Genomic DNA, 19,190 nt, shown 5'->3' with positions numbered 1-19,190 from the left:
CAACATACATTTATAAGAGCTTATTATATGAGATGTTATATTGCTGTCTGTGAGAAAATATATAAATGAACAAATCAAGGTTTCTGTTTTAAAGATATTCACTATTTAATTGATAAAGAATGAAATACATATATAAATAAAAAATAATGCAAAATGGAATCAGAAATGAATGAAAGGACAAAGTATCATGGGAGTTAAAACAAAAAGGATCATTATTGATGATGGGATCAGCAAAAGCTTCATGGGGGGGGGGTGGACAGGGTGTCTTTTGAGATAAGCCTTAAATGATAAGTAGAATTTAAAATATCAGTGAAAGGAACCAATGGGAAATTGATTTTAGTCATATGGAACAACATGAGCTTGCCTCAGAGCTGGAAAAATTTGGAATGGCATGATTGGGAGAATATTAAGTAAAGTGGTCATACAAGATCATAGATCTAATGAAAAGGAGGATATTTTATGGCAAGGCATCTTGCCTCTTCCGGGCTACTTCCCAGAGGGAGACTACTACTTCAAGGTTTAAATGACATTCTGTGGGTATCCACCCATAAAATTTACCTCACAAAATCTACCACATCACTTCTCCAAGTTAGCCAAAGCAAAGACATTTACAAAGACAGCATAACAATAACAGTGACTATAAAACATTCTTCTCCTATAGATTTCATTCTCCCACAGTTACATACATCATTCTTGGAAGGAGTGGATAAAGAGAACAATGGCAGCAAGGTACACATAGAGAGAACACAAGAGGCCAAGACAAATGGTGCTTAGTGCTTCCACTGATACAGGATTCCAATATTCCTTTTCTCTTTGTAGATTCCTTTCATCATACTTTTTTTCTCTCTATTTCTCATATACCACCCTTTATAAAGAACAAAGTATAGAGGAAAAGAAGATATTTGATAAATGTAAGTAATCACTCATTAAAATAGGCTTTTACTAGTCTTTTGTTTCTCCTTTCTTCACTAAACCCAAATTCCAGTCTCTATTACATTACATTTGTCTCTTTTAAAATACCCCCTTTTCAATCAATCATATTAAAGTGGTTTGGTTTACTTGTGATTATTCTTTCCATGGCTCTACCATCCTTATTATTTCCCCTTTCTTTATCTCTGACTCTTTTCCCATTATACTTAATATATCTATATCAAAATTATATGTGTGTGTTATAAGATAAATTCCTTTATTTCAGAGTGATGTTATGAGATGTTCACCTCTTCCTTCATGTTTTCTTTCTTTCCTAGTGAACACCAAATATAAAAAATATAAAGTTCTTTTTCCTTCTTTGTCTCTTCCCTAGGTTATTCCGTTTTCCTTCCACTATCTTTTCAAAAACAAAACAAGAAATCTACACACAGTTCTGTGTTTGTTTTATTTTCATTTCTTACCATTAAATGCATTCTGATAGGACATTTATCTTCTTGCTCATTAGAATATGCTTTATTATCATTTAGTCTTTTTCAGTTACTCAAATTTATTGATTTTTCTAGGTTTCTCTTGACTCTTGTGCTCGCATTTCAAAGTTCATATTTAAATCCTTTTTTCATCAGGAATTATTGAAAGTCTACTATTCTAGTTCACTTGTATCCCTGTAGCATTGGATACTGTTTTACAGGATAATTCTTTGTTTATATCTTTATCTTTTTTTTTTATCTTTTGTTTCTGTGGGGGTTTTTTTGGGGGGGTGGTATTTTTCTTTTTTTCAGAGAGTTCAATATTTGGGTAAGGCTTTATGTCTTCTGATTTAAGCTATTTATTTTCCTTCCTTTCTTTCTCTAGAGTTCTAATTTCACTTTTTATCATTTGCTTCATTTCTTATAGGCACTCCTGTAGTCCATTTGGCCAAAACATTTTTTAAAATTCTGTGGCTCTATGATTGTGGGCTTATTCTCCTATTCCCATTTTACTTTTTATGCTTCTCTTATCTCATAATATTTCTTCATTGTGCTTGGTGTCTTCTTTTGTTTAATCATATTTTCATTCGCAGTTCTTGTATTGGAAGATTATGTTCTTGCTCAATTGATCTTGGATGAGTTGCATAGGCCTACTTTAATCCCATGCCTCTATGGTCTAGATAACTCTGTCAATCTGGATGGGATAGCTGGTAATAAGCTCCATATACTGCTTTAAAAATTCACTTCTGGGGGGCGGTTAGATGGCGTGGTGGATAAAACACTAGCCCTGGATACAGGAGGACCTGGGTTCAAATCCGGCCTCATATACTTTACACTTACTAGCTGTGTGACCCTGGACAAGTCACTTAACCCTCATTGCCTTCTGTTTCAGTATTTTGATGGTTCATTGCATATTTGTGTCTGTGAATAGGTACAACCATTAAGGAAAGCAATTTGGAATCACATACAAAGGGTTATAAAAGAGGGCATACCCTTTAGCCTACCACCAGTAGCCATATAGTCTAAAGGGGGTTTTTTAAAGAGACTTTTTCTGAAAAATAATTTATAGCAGCTCTTTTTTATGATAGTAAAACCAACCAACCAAAAAAAAAATTGTAAACTAAGATGTCAAACAGCTATTAAAAAAAATGAGAAAATGGTTTCCAGTTCTTAGCACAGTGACTAGCACAGAATAGATACTTAATAAATGTTTATTGATTGGCAGATTTCAAAAAGATGTGGAAATATCTAGATAATCTGATTCAAAGTGAAGTAAACATAATGAGAAGAACAATTTATACTATTACATCAATAATATAAAAATCAACAATTTTCATGACTTTTATAAACTGCTGAAGGATTACATTAGCAGAACCAAGAGGATAATTTATACAATAGCAGCAAAACAGTAAAATCAGACAACTTTGAAGCTATAAGTACTATGATGAAATGGTCTCTTTCTTATCTTTGTATAATCCTTAATTTGGAGGATGTTCTGTCCCCAGATGTACTCCTGAAAAACCTTTTGGAAATTCTGGAGATCACACTGATATCAGGTCTTTGAAATAGCCTCTCCCCAGCCTTTATGCTGCCACCCAGATACTTGGTCAGTACTCTCTCTTGAAAAAGCTACTAGTGCCTTGAGGAGTGTACAGTGACCTTGATCCTCAATTTTGTTATGACAGGCCTGAGCCAAGATTTGGTTTCAGGAAACCTGATTATTTGGGTTGGTTCTGAACACCGCTATTTAGAGCATTGGATAACTAGTCCATTTATAGAAATTGGCCCTGGGTTTTCTCTCCAATCCTTGTCTCTGCAGAACTTCTACCAGTGCTTCCAAAGTTTATGATGATTTTCCTTGTGTTTTCTCTCTTCTTTTCCCTATTTCTCTCTTTTTTTTCTGAGCTGCTTGTACCTTCCCTGATTTGACCCTGTTTGTATTCTATACCTCTTCTGCCTTGTATTTTTATGCCATTCAGGATTGGATAAAGGATCTTACTTCTGAGTCCTGAGTGTTTTTGTGAAGGGGGGGAATCATTGAGGATTTGGCCAATTATTACCCAACCAATGACACTAACTCTTTCAATTTCATTAAGGAGAAATTTGTTGATACTTCATAATGGGATAACAGGAGTGGTCACATCTTACAGTTAATCTATCCCCTCTTTATCTACTCTTTACTTTCTGTGACTTCATCAGTTGAGGTTTGTAGAGAAGGAATCAATTAGTTTGACAATCTTCCTCAAACACATTTATCCCTTACACATGTACACAAGCAAGATAGTTTATTTTAAACAACAAAAACAACAACAACCCTTAGAGGACCCTGAATTTCAAACTAAATAATTTATCACAACAATATATCTTGTGAGGTCAAGAAAGTGCATATACAGTATACCATTTATTATCGAATTCCTACTCATCCTTTAAAGCACAATTCAAATATTACCTCCATGATGAAGAGTTTGATTAATAAATACCCTTTCCATTTGTATTTCTCAAAGTGTTCTTTGTACTGATCTAACCCACACATAATTTTATTTTATAGATATTTCTATATACAGATAGATCTGGATTAGTGTAAATAATGAATTTTATAAAATGGCTCCATTATTTGCATCCACAATGCATATTTCCTATGGTCTGGATCCAAATGCCATATTTTATATACATATAACTTTGAATGGTATGACTTTAAATAGATGTGATCACTTTATGTTATTATTTGTATTGATCTAGATATGTTTATTCACCTCATATCCCCTTATTAAATTATAAATTACATGAAAGAGGTAGTGTCTGATCAAAATATATTACTTAACTCAGTCTAGAATTGTGCTCTGCACATAGTAGGAGGTTGGTTGAATTGAATAGAATTGATTGCTTCAGCAATAATGAATAGATTGCCTTTTTTGTGGGGCAATGAGGGTTGAATTGAATAGAATTGATTGCTTCAGCAATAATGAATAGATTGCCTTTTTTGTGGGGCAATGAGGGTTAAATGACTTTCCCAGAGTCACACAGCTAGTAAGTGTCAATTGTCTAAAGCCACATTTGAACTCATGTCTTCCCAAATCCAGGGCCGGTGCTTTATCTACTGCACCACCTAGCTGCCCCCCATTTCCTTTCTTAAAACTCCAAAATCAATTACCCAAACTAAAAATCTCCAAAATCAATGGTAGCTTTTTATGTAAAGCAATTATTTTTTGCCAACTAGTTGATAAGTGTGTTCTTTTTCTTGGAACTGATTTGTATTATTTCCTATAACATTTTGAATTTACTAATCTGTGTGCATATTTTATCTCCCCAATACAATGTAAGTTTTTGGGGTCAGCTTTTTTGCCTATGCCTATTGCTAATACTTACCATGGTGCTTGGGAAAAAGTTATGGACTTAATAAATGTTGGTTGAATTAAATTGTTAAATATCAGCACAGGTACAGAAATCTATATGGGTGTGTGTGTGTGTGTGTGTGTGTGTGTGTGTGTGTGTGTGTGTGTAAATGAAGATGATAAAAAACTCATGTAGAACTGGGAGAGGCCAGCAAGCAGTGTATGCCTGGACCATAGTGATAACTAGATACATTTCACACCAAAGACTGCTTTCCCTAAACCATTTTTGACATGGCTCCTTTAGGTTTTCTCACTGTTCAAGCTTTGTACTCTCCCTAGTGTTTTATTTTGGGGTTTTTCCATTCCACTTTTATTAGCACTTTGGCTTATCTGGATATCAACCAGATATGACCTGGAGCATAAAATATCCTCAATAGATTTGGGAACTAAGTCAATAAATGGCTATGAGCCCTGACATTGAGGTTCAGTCCTGGCTTTTATATTTCCTGACTTTGTGTAACTTGACAAGTCAGTCGCCTTACTAATACCTGCCTCTTTGGCCCATACTGACTTTATATTAATATAAATGTATACATTCTATAATTTTTTACTGATAAGTTACTAGTTATTAGAGACATTTGGATCTATGTGACACCATTCTCAGTATCCCTATCATATAATACTGTTAAAAGTATCGCTGTACTGACTTGGCATGATTTAATAATTAAATCTCTTTTCAAAAAGACTTAAAATAAACCAAATTTTCAACAATGCAATTGGTCATATTCTAGGCTTTATTGTTAACAACCTAAAAAAAAATCCCTTGGGTTCTAAAGATCCTCAAAAATGTTATTAATTCCATCCAAATGACCATTGCCAAATATATAACCTAGCCCAGTTCTTTTTTTTTTTTTTTTTGGTAAGGCAATTGGGGTTAAGTGACTTATCCAGGTTCACACAGCTAGTAAATGTCAAGTGTCTGAGGCTGGATTTGAACTCAGGTCCTCCTGCCTTCAGGGCCAGTGCTCTATCCACTGCACCACCTAGCTGCCCCTAGCCCAGTTCTTAAAAGAGATAGAAAGCATTCTTCGTTGGCACAATGATGCATAATATGATTAAGTTTTCAATATTCCAGGTTCTACATAGTAAAGAAATACCACAAAAAGTAAAGATCCACACATGTAATCAAATCTATCTGGAGTGAGAACTGCAATGAAATAATCCCAATACTGAAGGAGAATGTGAATCTGAAATGTGATATAGTGCTGGTGAATTGAGAGCGCCCCAAAGAGCAGGACCTATGTCTTTTTGCCATTCAGCAGTTGGTGTTGTAAAAAGATATATTCTATAAAGCATACCTATGGCAATGAAAGTTAGATAGTGGTATCTATAACAATTTGTTTTGGCTTTTTCCCAAGGCTTTTGATTTGTCATGTATGAGAATAAATGAAAACCATGTGAAAGTCAATAAGTTCTCAATCGGACATGACATTCTGTGTTCTCTCATCCTTAATTTTAGTTAACATTCCAAGGTTTTGGCTTCTATCATTGTGGGCTATGGGCCTCAAACATTTTAAGGATTATTTTTTTTTTCTTCAGATAAGAATCCAAAGCTTAGCACTCTAACATAAATCATTGGTGTGGAAAGCTGAAGAAAAATAGCATGAGAACATTCCTGCCTTCCGACATTTTGGTGATTCTGAATTTTACTGTTGACCATCTTAGAGAAAGACTATGTTCTAGATTTTAACTCTACCTCAATGACACATAAGTATTTCCTCCTTTAAAAATTCACATTATTACAACATATTCCCCCATCCCAGATCCTTGCCACTGTCATCTGCAGACCCTACAGGTTTTTTTTTTCCATGTCATCAGCATCTAAGAGTTCATAATCTTGCTTTCTAAAACATTCCAAATTACTTTTATAAGGCAACATGGTATAGTAAAAGATCTACTAAATTTATATTCAGAAGATATGGATTCTAATTTTGTCCCTAGTGTATACTGTGAATAATAGCAAATTATTTAACATTAATGAACATCAATTTCATGTTTTATAGAATGGAGAGAATCATACTTAAACTACCTCTCTTACAGAGATATTTTAAAGAAAGTGCTTAGTAATGAAATTATATAGAAATGTGATCTTTTCACATTCACCATTCACTTTCATGATTTTTCTATTATCTTGGCCTCTCAGCTCATTGGACTCTTTCACTCCTAAGAATATCAAAATCTTACAGAGGATGTCTTGGTTCTATGCACCAAGTATATAATATCTATATTCAGAACTGGTAAAATTAAGGAGTATCGGTCTCTTGAAAGTGCTAAAACAAAACTAGTGTTGAATCAGGAAAAGAACCTCTGTGTCTGCTTTCTATCAGTATAGCTGGTAAGGATACATCTCTTACTCCATTTGTTCCTTTGTTCCTAATCCCAAATACTCCTGCAAAATTAACTTTACATTACCTCTTGGGGTGAGTGTCAATAGGATTAGAAAGGGATAGGAGGTGAAAATAGGAGTGATTAATGCAAGTAATAAAGGCTTCTTCTAACCAGTGAGGACCTTCCATTTTTCAGTGTCCATGGGTTCAGGCTCTACTTTCCCCTACTGTAATTCTCTAACGGGAGAGGAGGGAGGAATAAGGATTTATATCATGCCTGTTATGTGCCAGGCATTGTGCTACATTCTATTTTATAAATATTATCTCATTTGATCTAAAAACTCAAAAATACTTAAATCATCAGTTTGTGCATGTTGGATCATTCTCTGGAGTTAACAATGGAGTGTGGAAATGATTAAGAAGCAATTTATGTCTAAAATGTGATTTGTTCTTCCCCAATAGTCATGACAAAATTTTAGATTTAGATTTAGAATTCTAGAATATCTCTCACTTTCTCTGTCTCTGACTCTGTCTCTCCCTCTCTCTCAATGTTGCTCCTCCTTCATAACAATGATATAACAACTGACATTTTTGTGATATGTTAAGGTTTTCAAAGCATTTCACATATATTATCTCATTTGATTCTCACAACAACCCTGTGAGTTGAGCTTCTTAACTGGAAGAAACAGGTTGAGAGAATTTTAGTGATTTACCTTTACTTTTCAGAACTGCAAGATTTTTTCCAGATCATTGTTTTCTGCTCAAATATTCTCCTCATTTTACATATTCTAAATAGATAAAAATAATCAACATTTCTTCTGCCCCCCAAATATGAAGTAATAGTGATTAATATTGTTCTCACTAATCATCAATTTCTATTTTATCCTCTTAAATAATCAAATTACCTCTGAGGGTTTCCAGAACTCTTCTTCAGGTTGCTATGAACTTCACTTTCATGGTCTACTACTCTGCCATTTCTTAGTTTTCCAAGTCACGGGGCATTGGCATCTCTATCCCTTATCCCCTAGCAGGGGATTAGTTTTCAATTGACATATTGATCATACATATACAAAATCAAAAAGAGGGAAGGATCAGAAAATTTGTGGCATTTGCCTTGTTAAAGTTTTACAGAATAAGTCTTGGATAAAATAACTTAAATGCTCAAAGGAAAATGAGAGCTTTGAGACTAATGAACTGAATATCTGAAAGGACCAGGTAGCTGAATGAAAGTAAATCTTTTCAAATAGAAATGTACAAGTTCAATAAAACCAAGTTAAACAACTGGGGTATTGACAAGGTTTTATTGACCTGCAAAGAAAGTTTCCTTCTTCGTGGGAGTCAAACAGTTAGGAACTTTACCTTCATCTCTCTCAGTTGGTATAGTTTTAAAAATTTTAATGTGTAATCTCTAGTTTTGAATTTATTTTGTCTCTAAGGCTTTCAAGAATAACATTGTAATCCTCGGTCTTGTCTATAAAGTGAACCCAGGTGTATAGTGGAGCAAGTTATTTGGCATTAGGCATAGAATCCCAGGATTTCCCAGTCAGGCATTTAATCATTGGACACTTATACTTACTAATACTGCTGTTGGTGGGACCAAGGTGGATTGAAGTTTGCTCTGGAGATTTTATAGCATGGGATTCACTGTTAAGCTTTCTCTTTTATATATATATTCTATGGTTCTATGACCTCATTGATAAGAGACTTACCTTCAATAGTATAGATTATAAACAATTCATGCCTTTTGATTCTGTGACTCTTGCCATATCCTCCCATTGGTGATTCATAAAAGATCTACCTAATACTGTAGAGTCATCTACTAGGTCTTTTAAGATGGGTACCAGTACAGTGCTTGGGCTAATCCTTTGCACTTACTACATGACCTTTCTATCTTTTTTTCAAGTCATTTCTTACACACGACTCATTGTTAGTAGCATACTGAAGTGGTTTATTCATTATTTATTGTTATTGTTATCAGGATTCAGTCATTCAGTCATGTCTGACTCTACATGACCCCACAGACTCTGTCCATGGGATTTTCTTGGCAAAGATACTAGAGTGATTTGTCATTTCTTTCTCCAGTTGGTCCCTATTTTACAGATGAGGAACTAAAGTAAATAGAGATTAATTAATTTGCCCAGGTTCATATAGCTGCTAAGTGTGTAAAGCCTGATTTAAACTCAGACCTTCTTGACTCCATGCCCAGTGCTCCATCCATTTGTACCACCTAACTGCCTTCAATACATACACACATACACACACACACACACACACCACATACACAGAGGATTATAGCTATATACACATATGTATTACATATACATATACAAACTTTCGTATATATTATATATGCATATATAGTACATACTTATATGTGTATATACATATATACACAGACACACATATATTCAGTTGATCCTTTTTATTAACAGATTCTGTATTTGCAAATTTACCCACTTACTAAAATGTATTTGTTATCCCCAAATCAATAATCAAGGTATTTTCATGGTCATTCACGAACATGTTCAGAGTGTGAGGTTGAACAAGGCAATATTACCTTATTGTTTCAGCTCTTATGCTGTAAATAGGTACTCTTTTCTAAATCCATTGAAAGTCATATTTTTCCACATTTCTGTGCTTTTTGATAGTAATTTCACAATTTATAATGGATCCCAAGTGTAGTGGTGAAGTGCTATCTAGTGTTCCTAAGTGCAACAAGGCAGTGATGTGCCTTATGGAGAAAATACATGTATTAGATAAGCCTCATTCAGGCATGAGTCACAACACTGTTGGCCATGAGTTCAATGTTAATGAATCAACAGAAAAAGATGAGGAATTTCACTCATCTGTAGGAGAGGTTATTACTGAAAGTGCTAAAGTAAAAGTTGTGTCCAGAGGCTCACGGGAACCTAACCATCTATTTTTTTCTACAATCATTTCCTCAGCATTCAGTAATTCAGAATTTGTAGTAACATAATAGAGAGTACTAGGAATGACAAGACTCGACTGTCTATCTATCTATTTATCAATCTACATACACACTATCTATACAGTAAATGTATATATTCAGATATATGTGTACATATGTATGTATGTAATCACTTAACCCTATTTGCCTCAGTTTCATTATCTGTAAAATGAACTGGAGTAGGAAATCACAAACCACCCCAGTATCTTTGCAAAGAAACCCCATATGGAGGCATGAAGAGTTGGACATGACTGAAACGACTGAACAACAACAACAACAATGTCTATACACACCCAGATATATACATATATGAAATTTAAGATGGAGGAGACTGGGCTTGTCATTCCATCAGTATAGGGATCCTGAGCAGGAGTTTTCTCCACAAGGTCACATTGGTACCCTCTCTATAAGTTATGGTTTTGGAGAGTTGCTGGGGGGCACTGAGAAATGGTCAGTGAGTGAAATTTCTGTTAACAACATTCATTTTTCTACTGTTTCTTACTTCCTCTGGACTTAAAAAGTGGAATGCCTTTATTGGTGGAGCTTCCTAATACTTTCCTCAGTGCCTAAGGCCTCCTCTCTTTGGAATAGCTTATCACCCCTTCAGGCCAGTCACTGTGGAAATAATGAGTCAATGTATTTAACTGAGTTGAGGGGGTGGAGGAGATAAGATCTATGCTTTTGGAAGATAATTTTGTTAGCTGAGTAGAGGATAGGAGAGATACCTAAAATGGAGAGAGCCCTGAAACAGGTAGACCTACCAGAAGGCTTTTTAATAGTTCAGATATGAGATAATGAGGGACTGAGTCAAGGTTATGACAATGTTAGAGTAAAGAAAGTGGCATCTACAAGAGACATTACAAAGGTAGAATTGACAAAGTTTGGTCACAGATCTAATGGGAGAGAGTAGTGAGAAAGACTGAAGAGTCATTGATGATAATAAGAATATAAGCCTGGGTGATTGGGCAGATGGTGGTCCTCAAGAATAATTGGGAATTTGGGAAGATGGGAAGGTTTTTTTTTTGGCATAGATAATAAGTTCAGTTTTGGATACAGAAAGTTTCAAATGTTTATGGGACACCATTTAAAAAAATTTTATTAAGCAGTTAGAGACGTGAAACTGGAAGCCAGCAGAGATATAAAGCCTGGATAAATATATGTGCGAATCATCTGCAAAATGGCATTTGAATCTATGGAAGCTGATGAGATCAACCAACACAAGAGGGACCAAAATAGAGCCTTGGAGGACACTCATATTGTCTTCCATATTTATGATCTGAATACAGATCCAATAAGGGAGATGATGAAGGAGCAATCCTATAGATAGGAGCATCAGCAGATAACAGTGTCATGAAAACCTAAAGAGAGTATCTAGAAGAGGGTGATTTATATTATCCAAGGCTGCAGAGAGTTTAAGGAAGAGGAAGATTGAGGAAAAAAAGTATTAGATTTGAGAATTAAAAGACCATTAATAACTTTGAAGAGAGCAGTTTCAGTTGGATGAGATCAGAAACCAGATTAGAGAGAGTTAAGGAAAGAATGAGAGAAAAGGAAGGGGAGGCACTGAACACAGATAATTTAGGAAGGTAGACTTGGGAGGGTAAGGGCTTTTCAGTGGTTTATCAAAAGAAAATGAAGTTGGTGATAAGACTGGTGGAGACATAGAAAAAAGTTAAATATACAGTTGGATATTTGATGTATTATTTTTGATTCTATGAAGCATGCCAGGAGGCAAAAGACAGAAAGAAACACAGAGACAGAGACAGAGAGACAGAGAGACACAGAGAGATACAGAGACACACACAGAGAGACATAGAGACAGAAGCAGACACAGAGACAGAGACAGAGACAGACAGTGAGACAGAGACAGAGACTAAATTTATATTATCTATAATCCCTAATATGTATGTTCATTGGCTTTGTACAGTATAGTACCGTATACTAATGGGCTTGATTAAAGCAAAAAAGAACATAAAAAATCAAATGTTGGCCTGCAGACCAGAAATATTCCTATTTGATAAAATATACTGACGTTCTTAGTAGCAGCATTGGACAAATTTATTTAGAAAAAATAAACAATAATGTAGCTCTGGCAAAAGAATGAAAGGGAATATACAAACAAAAGCACATCAAAGACCAAGTCATTATCTGGGGTATTTTCATGAATGCCTCAGTTGCATGTCTGTATAATGTATAATGAGAAGAAGATACTGATCATGTTTGGGATATAAATTTAGCAAACCTTGCTTGCAGAGACTTTTTCTATCTACATGATTATTCTAACCCAACCACACAGATTATTATGATTCTAAAGTAATGAGATGGGTTCCACGAGCTCAACAAGCAAAATATAGAGGCTGCTGAGTGGCACAGTGGTGAGAATGCTGGCCCTTGAACCAGGAAGGCCTGAGTTAAAATAGAGGGCAAACCCTTTAACTTCTGCCCGCTTAATTTCCTCAGCTGTAACATGGGATAACAGTATCTACCTCACTGGGTTGTTGTGAGGATCAAATGAAATATTTCTAAAGAGCTTAGCACAGTTCCTGACACATAGCAAATATTATATTATTTATTTCCTTCTTCATGCCCTGACAAAAACAAAAGAACAGCAACCCACAAACAACTGGAATGATATAACATCAGAGTAATTTGAGTGAAAATAATGATGACATTCACCTAAGGATATAAAGGTATGTGAAGTTTTTATTTCGTTTTGGTTTTTGCGGGGCAATGAAGGTTAAGTGACTTGCCCAGGGTAACACAGCTAGTAAGTGTCAAGTGTCTGAGGCTGGATTTGAACTCAGGTCCTACTGAATCCAGAGCCAGTGCTTTATCCACTGCACCACCTAGCTGCCCCCTATTTGAAGTTTTAGTACAATCTCTGGCTGGGGTCGGGTTGAAGGATGAGGGCTGTGAGTGTGGGTGAGGGAAACAACTAAGAACAAGAATTAAACTTGCTTTGCTTGGCCTTAGTAGGCAAAGTAGGAGCAATGAATGTAAACCACAGAGGGACATTTTATCTCCCTATGAGGAAAAATAAACTAATAGAGCCCTTTCATGATGGAATGAATTATCTTGAGAGGACAAGTTTTCTCCCTCATTGGAGCTCTTCATCAGAAACTGGCCAATCACTCCTTGGAAGATATTAAAGAGTTGGTTGGTGGGGGGGCTGTTAAATGATGGATTACATTTCTTCTGAGGTCCCTTCTAACTCTGAGTTGATGTTATTAAGGGATTCTATCATTTTGATAGAATGTATTTTTTTAAAAAAGAAATTCACCTATTTGGCTAGCAACAATGATCAAATGAACTACACAATTATTAGCAAATTATTATTCACAAGTCTGTTTTATTTCTCTTGAAATAAGCAGAGATGTTTTGGAAAAATAATTAAACATATTGAATTACATTGCTTTCACTTAACTGTAATGAGATCGGTGATGCCATGGGAGAGGAAAAGAGAAAACAAAAAGCTTTGTTGTAACATTAAATAAAATATATTTACTTAAAATAATGTTTAATTTCTGTTTATGTGTCATGATATACATAATATATTAATAGAGTAGTAATAAAATATATATTTGAGCAGCTTGCTAAACAGATTTTTTTTAATAGATAAGGGTGTCGTTATGGGCCTGGGGTACCTCAGAAGTTTTCTGGGGGAAATCAAGGAACTTTCTCCTTGAGAAACTAAACAAAGGACATACACACCTAAAGAGATAAGTGGCACCTGGTCTGGACTGAGTTAGCACCAGTACCACCACCCTTCATTCCCATATCCCCCACCCCTCAGGGGAGATAAGATATGGTGTGGCTGCTGCCTTTGTGGCATGAGGGGGACAGAGGTGGCTTAAGAAGTCAGAGCCACCTCTCACCCAACTTCCCCAGCCACCACCAGTGGGAGATGTTTCCTCTTGCAATAAGGGAACTTTCCACAGTCAGATAATCACCCCATCAGACCACCATCAGTCCTCTATAAAAGTATTTCCCTATCTCCTGCTCAAGGAGGTAGGTATCCCAGAGAACCACGCCTCTGTGCCATGCCTTCTCTCCTTGAGAAGTCCAAGGACTTCTCTCTTGTTTTCCTTTCCCTAGTACCTAAATAAAATATTATTTTATTCTAATTGGATTTGTTTGCAAGAGGGTGTAATTCTTTAAAGAGGAATTCCTAAGAGTCCCTATCACAAAGCCCCACCAATTTCCCCTACAACAGGTGTTTTAAAAACCTGAGATCATTGGTCTATATAACTCATTTAGCAAGTATTTACTGCCTTTCTTTTTTTTTCTTTCTTCCTTCCTTCCTTCCTTCCTTCCTTCCTTCCTTCCTTCCTTCCTTCCTTCCTTCCTTCCTTCCTTCCTTCCTTCCTTCCTTCCTTCCTTCCTTCCTTCCTTCCTTTCTTTCTTTCTTTCTTTCTTTCTTTCTTTCTTTCTTTCTTTCTTTTTTTTGCAGGACAATGAAGGTTGAGTGACTTGCCCAGGGTCACACAGCTAGTGTCAAGTGTTTGAGGCTGGATTTGAACTCAGGTCCTCCCAAATTCAGGTCTGGTGCTTTATCCACTGTGCCACCTAGCTGCCCCCCGCCCCCGCTTCTTAATATTACTGTGTAAGGGCTAAAATTCTAGCTATACTATCTAAAATCTAATTAGTGATTGCCAATAAATTATATGCTTTATTGAGTATTTAAGTGTTTAAGTATTTATTACAGAGCATTAGGATCAGAGAGAAAGGTAAAAATCTAATTATTTCTAAGAGACCCCATCATCCGACCCACCATGGCAAGGTCAGGAACCAAAAGAGAGAGAACCCCTCCTCCAGTGTCTGCTTCCTACTTCATGTTCTCCTCCCAGAAATGGGAGGCTCCTCAAGTTGATTGGCTGGTAGCCTTGATAGACAGTACCGAGGAGCAAACGTCACTTCCTGACGCCAAAGAAAAACCGCAGAGGCCTTCTCCTCATAGTGGAGCTTTCCTACAGTAAGTCTCCGGCAGGTAGAATCATTCCAATCATTACAACTGATAGTTACATAAACAAAAACAACTGCATAGTATGTGTGTGTATGCATATAGCTCTGTGTGTGTGTGTGTGTGTGTGTGTGTGTGTGTGCGCACATATAAACTACATATAAGTTGTGTGGTTTGTTAGATACAGTACTGGACTTCAGATCTGGAAGAGTAAGGTTTGGATGCTCCTTTTATAATGGCTAGCTCTGTGACTATGGGCAAGTCAATTAATGTCTCTCAGCCTCAGTCTCTTAAAGACAAATGAGATAATCATGATCATTTATCTTATACTTTAAGTTTTATAAAATGCTTTACATAAGCTATCTCATTTGATGTGTAAGGGGCCAAAATTCTAGTTAGTCTGTCTAAAATATCTAATGAGTGGTCACCAATAAATTAAAAGCTTTAGTAAGAGTTAGACTTTTAAGCATTTATTAAGGAAAATAAGAATTTGGTGAAGAGAAAGAGAAAAGCCTAGATTCATCTATCTATTAAAGGGACAGCACATTTCTAGCTCCACTCTCCACCAGAGTGCTCACAAAAAAAAAAAAAAAAAAGCGAAAGAGCCAGTCTCACCCCTTCTTCCTTCCACAAGCAAATGTCACTTCCTGATGCCAAAGAAAAGCCACATGGCTTGCCCTCAGGCACTTCCTCCTCATGGCAGAGTTTTCCTACAGTAGCTCTCCAGCAGGTGGTGTCATTCCAATCATTACAGCCCCCCCTTTGTTTCTTCAAGAAACAAAGGGTATTTCCTTGATGAAACAGTACAAAATAACAGAATATAATACCCTACACCAACAAATAATATGTGGCACCTGAAGGCAAGCCATGTGGCTTTTCTTTGGCACCTTCTCCTCATGGCAGAGCTTTACTACAGTAGCTCTCCAGCAGGTGGAGTCATTCCAATCATTACAGATGCACACAATAACCTAACAGGTAAATGCTATTATCTTCTTAATTTTACATGTGAAAAAACTGAGGCAGAGGTTAAATGACATGCCCAGGTCCCAAAGCTATCCTGTTTCTAGGATTCTAAATCATTCAGTGAATAAACATTTTCTAAGTACTTACTATGTGCTAAGAACCTGGTATATAAAGAAAAGAAAGGGGACAGTTAGGTGGCGCAGTGGATAAAGCACCAGCCCTGGATTCAGGAGGACCTGAGTTCAAATTCAGCCTCAGACACTTGACACTTACTAGCTGTGTGACCCTGGGCAAGTCACTTAACCCCCGTTGCCCCCCCCAAAAGAAAAGAAAAGAAAAGAAAAAGATCCTAGAGGAGCTTAGGCTTTAATGGAGGAAACAACATACAAACAAATATGTACAAATAAGTCATATATAGGATAAATGGGAAATGAGAAGGAAGTCACTAGCATTAAGAGGAAGGGGTTAGAAAAAGTTTCATGCTGAACTCAGATTTTCTTGATTACAAATCAAATATTCTATCCACTGGGCCAGAAGTACACATCAAATACATTTGTTGTCTTCATTCTGACTTGAACAGAATTAATTATCAATTTCAAATTTATTCTGCTATTTAAAATAACTATGTGCAATTAATATTTTGTTTTTGTTTTTATTTTTATTTTGTTTGTAAATTGGGTTTGAGGATTAGATTAAATTTGTAATTTAATTTGTATAGGGAATTTTCAATGAGAAAACTCCCTTTACTAGTGCTGATCAGCAACTGACCCCCTCACAACTCATAATATTAAATAATAGCCTGAAATACTTAGAATTAATTGACTTAGCCAGAATCACACAGCCTGCATCAGTCAGAGGTGTGGATTTGAATACTAGTCTTCCTGACTCAGAGAATGGCCCTTTATTTGCCAAAGCAAGATTCCTCTAATCATCAATGGTACCATTTGGCAAATAATATTAAAACTAGCCAAGTGCAAAGATAAATGTAGCTACTACTAAAGGACTATTTTTCTTAATAAATAAATTGACGTTTGTTCCACCTTTCCTATGCTTTAACTTTAATTAGAAAATTTCATTATCATTCAAATTCCAATAATACAAGGAACATTCCAAGTTTATAACTGACTGAAGTTCATCTCTCCTTTCTGGTCTTTGCTCATCACTAAAGTCTTCCATAATCACACCACGGAAAAACTTGTGACCTAGGAGTAAATTCAGATGATTGATGGCTGTCTGTCTTAGAACCTTCCTTCAGGAACATTCCCTTCACCCCCTTCACCCTACCTACCTCTCCTTATCTCTAGTTCTAGAAACATGAACCTTGATCATATTAACTCTGCTATAGTTCTTAAATGGAGTGTTACTAGCAACTTCTCCTCTTTTGGTCCAAATGACATATTCTGTAACTTTTCAAACTAGAGTGTTCCTCTCTGACCACCATTTCCCAATGTCTTGTTTCCCTACTTAAAATATAAATTCCTTCAAGGTAGAGACTATCTTTGCTTTTGTGGCATATAGTGAGAGTGTGATAAGTATTTCTTCTTCCCACCCTCCCTTCTTCCTTCCTCCCTCCCTTCCTCCTTTCTTTCCTTCTGTCCTTCCAACTCCTAGAAAAGCAATGTATTAGTGGTATACATGTGGAATAAATGTGAACCTTTCCATACACAGATGCTTGCATGTAAAGTATCACTTGGATTTCTAAGTTGGTGATTCTTGTAAATTACATACTTTGTAAGATCAACAACAGCATGAAGCATTAGACAGAACATATGTATGTATGTATGTGTGTGTGTGTGTACACACATACACACTATGCAATTTTTCTTCTTTAAAACATTTAGATTTTATAATTTGATATTTAAGTGATTATGGAAAGAGGTTTGTTTCCTGTTGCAGTATCAGTATGTTAATTTATACAAGAAGAAATGTGTTGTTTTGGAATTAACTAAAAAGTGTCAGTACCATGTCACTTATGATTACTGGAGGCATCCTATCAGTTCTTCATAGCATGTAATAGACTCTCTCATATAATAAGTGGCCTGTGAGTCAGATGTAGCCTTCATGACATTTTTGGTATTAAAATGTTTTACCCACCTAGCTCACACACATGCATTTGTAGGCCAAGAAAAGTTAATCACATGATCAGAACTACCTTTGTAGGTCAGGTGTGATGCTAGCAGAATCAATTAGTGCCTCTAATTGACGCAGAATGCATTTAATTAAATGATTCAATTTATGTGGTCCAGACATATACAGATTTCTGATTATGTGGCTCAGTTCTGTAAAGTCTTGTTAATCCTACACTAGTTCTTTTCATTAAGTACTGTGGTTGAGATTTTCAAGAACAAGTAGGTTTCTGAATTCTCAGGTATTTCTTGTTGTTCAGTTGAGTCTGACTCTTCATGATCCCATTTGGTGTTTTCTTGGCAAAGATGACGTAGTGTTTTACCATTTCCTTCTCCAGCTCATTTTACAGATGAAGAAATTGAGACAAACAGAACCAAGTGACTTATTCAGGGTCACACAGGTAAAGTATCTGAAGAAAGTTTTTGCTTTGAAGAAGACTGAGTTTAGTTCCTGACTTTAGTCCCTGCATTTTATCCACTGTGACATCTAGCTGCCTTTCTAAGGTATACTCATAGGTAATAAACTTCCTAGTTTGTAGATGCTTAGCTGTGTGGTTTGAAACACTATATTACGGAACTGAAAGTCATAGATTTACTCCCTCCTTAAATCAGATGGTTTCATTCTATCTCGCAGCAATTGCTCCCTGGCTAGTTAACTTGAAGATTCTATAATTATGGTTGGACTGTAACAGACACATGTGTCTATAATACACACTGACATTTTATATGTACACACATATATGTAAGTATATGTTCACACATAGATAGGTGTATTTGCATATGTGTATACACTTACACACATGCAAATATATGGTGTATATATACACAATGTATTGTGTGCACAAATATGCATATACATTTGTGTATACATGTATGTGTACACATGCATGTATTTGCAAACCCATCTCTACTGCAGGCAAGACCTATACACACTAATGACTAGGAATCTTCTTCTTCTAACACATACACACATATAAACATACATATATATGCACACATAGATAATATATATAGATATAGCTAGATATGTACTATATAGCAAGATATACATATATAT

This window comes from Dromiciops gliroides, chromosome 3, assembly GCF_019393635.1.
Source record: "Dromiciops gliroides isolate mDroGli1 chromosome 3, mDroGli1.pri, whole genome shotgun sequence".
In the NCBI taxonomy this organism is placed as follows: Eukaryota; Metazoa; Chordata; class Mammalia; order Microbiotheria; family Microbiotheriidae; genus Dromiciops; species Dromiciops gliroides.
Note: the sequence above shows the minus strand (reverse complement) of the source record.